Genomic DNA, 8,560 nt, shown 5'->3' with positions numbered 1-8,560 from the left:
TTATGACTGTACTATTGCTACTATGAGATTAGATGTATTAAATTCTTGAAGTTTTAAGATCACTCTTATTCATCAGTAGTAATTGCTCAAGCTAGCTGAAACACTTGCTTCTGAAGAAAAACACCCTAAACTCCCTGAATTCATCATCAGAGTGGCTGGCACAGCCCTCCTTGTGGGTAACTAATGTGAGAAGAAAGTGAGGCCCATTAATTTCTGTTAATGGATGCCTTCCTGAGTCACTGTCTGACTTTGGGTGAGCCATTTGCTTTCCTGACACCTTGAATCCATCACACCTTGGCACAATGCAGTTGTTGCTCCTCAGCATGCCTGGTCTTCAGCTGATGAAAGGCAGCAGTGGCACTGATTTTATTCATTGCCTGATCGATCAATGCTTTTACACTTCTGAATGTCATTCTTCTAAATTAATTACAGTTAAGCATGTAGTAAGAACACTCAATGAATTGTTTCTATATATAAATGTTCTATATTATTTTATAGTATTTTATTTGTCTATTTCTGCAATAATTACTAGTGACAACAAGGAGAGAAGACCATGGCTTGAAAGGTGGTTATGTAGGAGGTGGGGAAGCTCTCATAGAAGCGAGATACCTTTTATTGTACCCTGTGTGCTGTGCTTCCTCCATCCCTTATGAGTGCTTCCTTCCCTATGCTGCCTTCAGGCCCAGGCAGCGTGCAGGGTTAGCCCAGCACAAGCATGCCAAGAGCCTGCACAGCTATGCCAGAGCATTTCTCGGATGCATTTTATCAACCTTCTTCTTAAGCTGCTGCTTTATTTTTAGTCTGCACAGATGGCGGGCTTAAGAGGATGGTGAAGAATGCTCCTGCATCCCATTTATTTTCTGTAAAGCCTTCGAGCTGTGGAGTGCTTTGCTATTTTATTTTATTTTATTTTATTTTATTTTATTTTATTTTATTTTATTTTATTTTATTTTATTTTATTTTATTTTATTTTATTTTAAATATTTATTTTATTTTAAATATTTATTTTAATAATAATTTTATTTCAATAATTATTTTATTTTATTATGTGCAATGGGCCATTTCCAACACATTAATTCTGACTAGGTTGTCAACAGCAAGGGTCAGCCTAACCAGGTTTTGACTTTTACCAAGGATAGGGAATGGGAAGCAAGGGCATCACAAAGCAAAGCAGAAGGAAGTTCCTTAGAAGAGAGGCTTTGGCTTGGACAGGTGAGTAGCAGAAGTGTCGCTGTGCATACCAGCAACATTTTATATTGTACAAGGGCTGTGTGTCCTCTGCAGCCTTTCCTGAACCCAGAAGGGTGACAGTCACGGTAATCTCAGCACAAGTTTTCAAGTCCCTTGACTTGAAAGCCAAGAGCCACGCAACTGCCTGCAAAGACACACCGTGAATGATGGCAGCAACTGCATCAACTAGGGAAGGAATTTCCTGAAATGTACCATCCGTAAGCACACTCACATGAAAGTAGCACACTGGCTCCTTGTGAGTGGCAAGAGTAGCTGCCATAGGTAGTGCACACCGTGCTGCGGGCTTTCTGCATTGCACAAGGGTGCGGAGCCTTCATGTCTGGAGGCATGTTGCTTGGTTTCTACTAAATTTGGAGACGCTTCCTCAAATTCTATTCACGTTGAGCACACTGCTTCTACAGTGATTTACAGACAGAGCTGTGAAGTCAGTTGGTGAGAGGGAAATTAATGTACGAGTCCATGGAAAGAGGAAAAGAACAAAAATCGATCTCAAGTGCGTAATGCTGAGTGTGCGGAGTAGTGGCCTGGCCATCATCCAGAAAGGGAATTGGAATTGATTAAAATAGCTTTCCTTGACGCATTTGTCCCAGACCCTGGAAAGCTCTGGCAGAAAAGGGGCACTGCATCTCCCACTGCCTGGCCAGCCAGGGAGCCTCGAAGGGTCACGAGATGGCACATGATAGCTTTCCCCCAAAGCCAGCATGTACTGTGTAAAAGCAGCGGCCTGCCTGCCCTCAGGTGGGGCACGGTGAGAACCTGCTCCACGGTGGATCTTCTGTGTGGATTAACGGGCTACCCAGGTGGCTGTGCTGCCAGAGGAGGGAAAGAATAAACCTGGGACAAATGGTGTGGCTAAAGGCGCGTTGGGAGCAGGGAAATCGCTGAGGGACTTATTGACTTGATGCTTTTAAACACATGAGGCCTATGACTGCAAAATCCTCAGACAAATTATACTGCTTGCTTTCTGGCCCATTTTGGCAATGAGGTCGAAGAGGCTAAATAATATTATATTTGCCAACACTAGTTATAAAGATGTCAGGTAAAAAGCTTTATAGTTTTTATTAAGAGCAATTTCCCTCACCATTTGGAGCCTAGTAAAGCTGCCAGTGAATGATTATTAAAACCTTTTAACTGGATAATGAAATATTTTGCTTCAGTGATTAGAGATGAAGCTAGGGAACTGTTGAATGTGTGACCTTGTGCTGGAGGCACAAGCACGGGCAGGGGCTCAAGCACAACGCCATCCTGCGGCCCACTGCTGTGGTATTCCTGTGGGGCACAGGCCTCTCTCCCTCTCCTGTCTGGCCTCCCTGCTTGTGTTTAGAAGGAAATGATCCATTTCAAAGGTTTCAGGCACACATTTTCCATTTCAAGTTTATTTTACCACTGTGAATCTGAACTATGTGTATAATGCAGGTACACGTGTGTGTGTATATATGAATGTGCATGCGCCTGGTGTGGGGGTGACACAAGCTGCCATGACGTGCAGGCCCGTGCTGCCGCCTCGCAGGCTGCGTCCCATTGCTTGTGGTGATCCTGCCTCACCCTGCGGGGCACAGGCAGTGGGTAGGACTGGCTACAGCCACAGACAGGTTTCTCTTGTGAACAGCCTTCAGGTGGTCAGATGTGGAGGCCAGCACAGCTCTTGGGCTGCATGGAAAGCTTGGCCTGGGTGCACCAGTGTGCAGCGGGGCCATGAATTGCATGGACACGCTCTCTAGCTTTCAGGGCGTTGCCCGTTGCTTCTCCAGATGCTCACTTACATCTGCCCACTTCTGAGCTGAACTTGCTCCTGGTATATGCAGATGCTGTTACAGCTCTTTGGGTGAGTGTTTGAGCTGTGTATCTTTTTCTGGTTGTCCTCCCGATTTTCCTGTTGTGATCTAGATATTTGAGGATGGCCAGATCATTGCTGGGTAGTACCATTGTGAGGGAAAACTCAGGCAAAACAACCCTACTCTTGACTGTTCAAATGCATTTTGCCTTGTCTAAGCACTGTTGGCCACCCTTGTAGCTGATAACTCAGGAAGAAAGTATTTTGGATCAGATTTAGGTCTTTCTACAGTGCTCTATGACAAGTAGTTGCTGTAAGTGAATGTGCTGTCATATTTTGTAAGGAAGGTCCAGAGTCTTGCACTTAATGTAAAAGATCTAAATTTAAAGGCCTGGGTTTTCTAGAATAAAGCCTACAGTGCAGTTGCCTTATACCAGTAATTAATGGCCCTTTTTTGAAAGCAAAACATATGATAAACTAAAATTCAGGCAGGTCATTAGAAGTGCAAATACATTCCTAAAATTTTGTTTGGTGTTTTGTTCAATCTTGAACAGGAACTACAGTTTGCTGAAACTTTGGAAAAGGACAAGTAGATGCTGAATATCAGATCCAGAGCGAAGGAGCAGGCATTCATAGGTAGGTTCATTCCCTCAGCAAACAATGCTGGAGCTCTTGTATTTCCTGCTAGAAACCCAGAAAAGCCAAGCTACCATCTCTTACTGAATGAAGCTGAGCTCTTTTACGTGCCAGATCTGCTAATATTCCCTTGCCATGCTGGGAAATACCAAGCGAGCACAGCTCTTTCCCTAGGACATGTTTTTCAGGTCTGTTGGGCCCCCCCACCTTAAGTGTGTTCCATGTCTTAGCTCATCTGATTACTAGTTTTCTTCAATGGTATATGTTTATTTAACCCACATGGTACTGGGTAGATATGTGCTCATTACCATGTGTACTACTTCTGCTCTAGCATTGTTATTAATGTTGCTATTAGTCAAGCTTATGTGTTCCTCTGTGTCAAACAGCCCTGGACATTGGCCTGCACACGTTCTAGCCTAATAAGCATTAGTAGCTTTATGCTCAAATTCAAGATCAATTTCTATTCCCAGGAACAAAGAGTGCTATTACCATTTCTGGTAAAATGTAAACTACTGCATGTATCATCTTACCCTGAATTCAACTATTTATGCCAGCAAGAAAAAGTCTTGATTAACTAAACCTCTTAGGGCTCTGGCACCCTTATATTTGCACAACAGTGCAGGAAACCTTAATGTGGTCAACAAAGCCCTCATAAAAATAAAGGCGACCAAAATCTTCCTTCATGTAGTAATATAAGAACTCAAATACAGGCTGGTAGTATTCCAAGTTTATAATAACATTTCTCTACTAAATATTGGGTGTTATTTCCTTTGCAATGTGTAAACAAATTCTCCAGTGAGCTTGTTCTACCTGACTCTATTGCTTTTAAAATTGCATTATTGCTAATTTGCACTTGAATAACCTTTTCCTTCTGTAAGCCTTAGATGTTAGTTTTGGCCTTCGGCTTTTCAAGCTGAAAACTATGCATTGATACAAACTCAAATGTTCTTACAGTGAAGTTGTAAATATCCGTGTTATAAAGGAAAATGCTCTTTATATCAAAGGACTCTAAACATATTAGAAATGGTTGATTAAGTCCTGCCCTTTATTAGCCCTGATGCGTAAACACTGCTCTTCTAACATCTGCTTCTGATTTTAATAGTTAGGCATATATGACTAGAAATAGCCTCCCTTACCAAATTAAGATCAAGAATCGTGGGCAGTAGCAGTACCTGCTAGCCAAGGTAGTAAGCAAAACTGACAAATGACGATTCAAGTCAGGAACTGAGTACTCTATGTGTGCTCGCCAAGAAAGCAAAAGCAAGGGGTTATGCCCAGCAGATCTTGGCTGCAGAACCAACACTCCCTGTCTGGACAACTCTGTCCATTGCTCTGCATCACATGCACTCTGTGAGCAGCATCTCCCTGCACACACAGGCTGTGCTTGTCCCCATGTCCTGCTGCCTGGGGCAGTCCCCAGGTTCCCCATCACTCCTGGGTAGGCAGCAGGAGGGGTGGCTGTGCCCAGGCTTCACTCTGTGCTTATGCCCTTATGACCTGGCACATTCAGGAGCCTGCGACACCACAGGCTCGGCTCAGGAGAGTTTCCCCATCACTTATACCTATTGTTAAAATTAGCTAGCTTTCAAAATGAATATTATATATGTATTAATGATAATATATGATAATAATACCTTGCTACCACACCTTACCACATGGAATGCACATACCTTCCCTGAATATAAATGTCTTAGCTGTGCCTGGAAGAATTCACTCATGCATGCTGTTTGCCAATGCATTTGTGGTTTTGTTTGTTTGTTGTTTAAAAAGTTTTGTTTGGAAGCAATCAAGGAAACGTACTTAATGTGAAGTAGAGTGCATTAGATGAAAAATGAGGAATATCCAGGAAGTGCAAGAGCTGTCAGGAAAAAGAAACTGTTCTGAGTAAAAAAGGTCTGGTGACTGCTGACCAGCTGGAGACCAGCTTGTTGTCCTCTTTGAGTGTTTCCACCTTCCTCTTCATCAGTGCAAGCAGGTGTCAGCCACCTGCCTGCACCTGTACTTGCCTGCATCCCTCTGCAATCCTGTCCTGGGTGAAAAAGTCATTCAGTTGCCTCCAGAAACATTACAGAGATCTCCGGCTAGCGGTGATGCAGCCTCTCTGGGAAGCGCCTGCACGGGGTGGCTCCTCCTCTGCTCTGCCCGAGGCAGGTCACCGGCCCAGCCCTCCAGGAAATAACTGAATGGTGGCCAGATGCCTCTGTCTGGGCATCCCCTGTCTGGATAGCATGAAGGTGGTGGGGAACGTGTAAGGACTCATGGCCATAAAGATGTCTAACAGGCTTGGGGAAGGCAAAGCTCTAAAAAAGAGCTTACATTTGTTTCTCTCTGATTCAGGTGACACAAATTCAGATGACACAAATTCAGGTGTTTGCTTCCTAGCTTTTTGTTTGTTTGTTTGTTTTTAATTATTTTTTATCTTTCCCAAGCCAGACTACTGCCAGTACATAGCTGCCTTCCTTGAAATTTATGAACACATTGGCCTTGTGTTAGGTTTTGCATCTTCCATGTGTGTATCCTGGGTTTTGTTTCTTCGCTCCGGTGTTTCATCCAGTACTCCAATATTAATCCATTACTATTTCTAATGTAAAATAAGTTATAGGCTCCTGTGGCACAGGCCAGAACTGTGATCTTCCCAGCTGCAAATCCCTCATGTCCATTGTTGCGACGTTCTCCCAGTTTCCAACCTGAATTTATTTGTTGCCAGTCGGTAACATCTTCTCCTAGCACTGACATTCCTTTTAGTTACAATCTCTCTCCTGGCTGTTCACCCACTCATGTGAGTGGGAAAAGCAGACATCTCATTTCAGCCTTCTATTTACTTGGTTAAATAGACCGAGCCATAAAAATCTGCTGTAAGCACCCGCTGCCAGCACCTCGCCCGCAGCTGTGTCCCACACCTATCCTGGCAGCACCAACCACAGACTGAGCTCTCCTGAGCACCCTCAGCCCCCTCACATAATAGGTCCTCAGTCCTCCTTGAAAATGCCTTCCTTTCTTCAGGGCCACACATTATGTACGCCTTTATCGAGGCAAGGTTTTCCTTTCTGCCAGCTCCAACAGAGGAGTCCCATGTACTCAAGGCAAGGATTACGAACGCTGTGCTTTGTTCAAGCACATCTTTCCTGTTGCCGTTGCGCTGATCTTTCAAGTGTGTAAGATGCAATTTGATGTAAAGATCTTCCCTGTGAATAAACCAGCCATCTCATCAGCACAAGCAGTTAATACACAGTTTTAGCCCAGTGACTTTTCTTTAAAGGGTTGAAGTCTGCCTGAGGGTATTAAGGCATTATAAAAACACTCTCTTGAGTGAGGAAACATCCAGAAATGATGTCTAAAAGGCAAGGTGCATAAATGCTCTGCTCTGAATATACACCACCTGTGCAGAATTCTTCTCTGCAAGAAAACACCTTTTCTAAAAATTGCGAAATATCTTCTGGAAATCACCTACCCTTGTTTTGGGTGCTCCCTATATTGCAGAAAATGACCATTATTACAGATTTCAGATATTTTATGCACAATTGGACACAGAGATCATATTCAACCATGTTCAGATGAAAAAGAAATTATTTTTGTTTATTTTTCAGCACTGCATGTGGACTAGTAAGTAAACAACACTTCAGATTCTGTTTTGGTCACCTTTCTATCTGTTCTCTGCTAATAAGAGGTTTTGACTTCTCACTTTGACTTCGTCCCTGCACAGCTTGAAAGAGCTGATATTAGGTTCAAAGGAGACCTCAAAACACGCCAACAAGGTCAAATCAAAATGAAAAATGAAAGACATCATCGCAATAGTTCCTCACTGATTTTTTTTCTTTTTAATGGAGTGCCAAACTTGGTGGTTCTCAAAATCCATTATGGACAAATGAGAGCTCATTTAGGGAGCCATGAATTTTTTACACCCTCGTAACAACACTGTGTTTCCCTCAGGATTTGTTTTGAAGAAGAACATCCTTAAGAAAGTGAATCAAAGACTTCAAAAGGCTGTGCAGCAGAGAGGTTACCTATTATCTCCCCCAAGCCTCCATTTCAGCTATTTCAAGACTTTCATAAGTTTTAAGAAATTGCTTTAAAATGTTTTTAAGTATGTAAGGAAACTAGGAGATTAGAGACAATTAAATAATGCATAGATATCAGTGGAAAATAACCCATTAAAACATGAATTACATTTTGAGTTTTCTGTATATTGTATTCTCTTCAGATTTTCAAAGCAAAAAGGTACACTGCAACATTTATTCCAATACATTTGTAAGCACATGCAACACTGGTGTCCTATTTGTACATTGATTTCTAATGCTGTCCGAGAACCTTTACATTAAAAGCATACAAGAACTCACACACACGTGCATGTATTCCTTCTAGCATCAGTTGTGAGGAAAACAATTTTTTCCTTGAGAAACCAAATGTCAATTCTGCAAGTACATTTGATAAAAAATCCACCAGCTATTCTGAACTAATACCTAATCTAAAAGCCTTGCAGTCATTTGCAGGTTGGATCTGAAACAGCTGTTGTTCATCGGATTGCAATGTTTGATTGAAATTGTTCAAAACAGTCCAAGTTTGCAGCACTGGCGACAAAAAATACATTCTTATTTAAAAAACATGCTCAATGCAGATGAAGGATCATATGGAGATGCTAACATTTAAAACATGAAATTGCTAAAACACAACCACATATAGACTAGAAAAACATTGCAGTTCTTTAAAGGTTTCTCATTCAATGAATAATTCGTAAAATTATAGTCAGCCTTTTTTTTTCTGACTTAAATATTTAGGCCAACTTACAATAATAATAAAAAGCTAAAATGACTTCTTGTAAAAGAATGACAATTGTTTAAAATAAATACATGTTTTAAGATATTGCTCTGTGACTATGTCCATCACATTCCACTAGATGTC

The sequence above is a fragment of the Aythya ferina genome (genome assembly GCF_964211825.1).
Source record: "Aythya ferina genome assembly, chromosome: 5".
Taxonomy (NCBI): domain Eukaryota; kingdom Metazoa; phylum Chordata; class Aves; order Anseriformes; family Anatidae; genus Aythya; species Aythya ferina.
This window is presented reverse-complemented; position numbering follows the sequence as displayed.